General features: G+C 41.2%; 1 pseudogene; it reads right to left on the bottom strand.

The window, feature by feature from the left end:
- Positions 1 to 506, bottom strand: part of LOC113040487 (calponin-2-like) — a 2,847-nt pseudogene extending 2,341 nt beyond the window's left edge.
- Positions 507 to 1,452: the final 946 nt, after the last annotated feature.

Genomic DNA, 1,452 nt, shown 5'->3' with positions numbered 1-1,452 from the left:
CTGAAGTTAGGGCACAACCTCAAGAAGATGGCTAACGTTATTGAATGTGAGGCAATGATGTCCGGTGATAAGAATGCACTTAGCAATGTGCAGGCCTTTAAACAAATCTGCGACACTAAATGGAGTGAGTGCGTGTCGTCCCAGGCCCTCCGAAATTTGAGTGAAGCAAAATGGAACTCTCCACAACTTCTTCCCTTTGCTGAAGACGTGAAGAAAATGCACCAGTATCTAGACAGCCAAAGTAATGAATATCTGACAAAACTTGAAGAACAACCAAGTATCAAGCACTGGGCAGAACTTGCGAAGGTGACACTCTGTCAGGTGATACTTTTTAATCGTAGAAGGGAAGGAGAGGTATCCAAGATGTCCCTTAATTCTTTTATATTGAGAGACACCTCCTCAACTCATCCAGATGTAGAGCTTGCTTTATCAGACCTCGAGAAGTCACTTTGCAAGTATTTCCAGAGGATTGAAATAAGAGGTAAACGTGGACGAAAGGTCCCCATTCTTCTCACACCAGATATGGTGACATCGATGGAGTTGCTTGTCAAGACTCGCCGTAACTGTGATGTGCTCGATGAGAACATATTCATGTTTGGAAGACCACAAGCACTCAGTCACTTCAGAGGATCAGATGTTATTCGTCAGATCGCTCGAAGCTGTGGAGCCAAACACCCAGCAGCGTTATCCTCCACAAGACTGAGGAAGCACATGGCCACTATGTCCAAGGTCCTCAACTTAAAGGACAATGAAATGGATGACCTTGCTGACTTCCTAGGGCATGACATCAGGGTCCATCGACAGTACTATAGGCTACCTGAAGGAACATTACAGCTGGCCAAGATAAGTAAAATTCTTATGGCCATGGAACGAGGACAGCTATCTGAATTCAAAGGAAGGAATCTCGATGAGATCCAGATTGATCCACAAGGTAAAACAAGAAGTAGTTTCATTTACACATCTTCTTCCATAGGTTTTTTTTTTGTCAGATGTCAATGAAAAAATAAAGCTGACTGAAAAATATCAAATACCATGTTACAATCGGCAGGAACACCATTGTTGGTCATAGACATTTATTGAATTTAGCGGTTTAAGAAATTTTTAGTTTGCTTCCTAATTATTTAGTTTCTTTGGTGTCTGTGTTTTCTAGAGAGAGTACTAATGGACAGTGATGGATCAGATTCTGAGAACGAGAAAGAAATTACAGAAAATGATGCTTCAGATTCACCTTCAAATTCATCTGGTATGTAATCGTTTTTGCTTAGCAGGCAATAAAGACCAGTGACCACTTGAATTAAAAACAAAACAGCGGTTTATTGTAGTTTTGTGCAGTGTTATACAAGAAGGAAATCACTTGTGAAGTGCACACGTGTCGTTCACTATTCTCATCCTTCCAGCATGCTCTCAGTCTTGCAAAGCATTATGGGCAACATATTCTAAAAGGGTACAGGA

This window comes from Carassius auratus, chromosome 2 (genome assembly GCF_003368295.1).
Source record: "Carassius auratus strain Wakin chromosome 2, ASM336829v1, whole genome shotgun sequence".
Classification (NCBI taxonomy): domain Eukaryota; kingdom Metazoa; phylum Chordata; class Actinopteri; order Cypriniformes; family Cyprinidae; genus Carassius; species Carassius auratus.
Note: the sequence above shows the minus strand (reverse complement) of the source record. Positions and strands in the feature narration are given on the sequence as shown.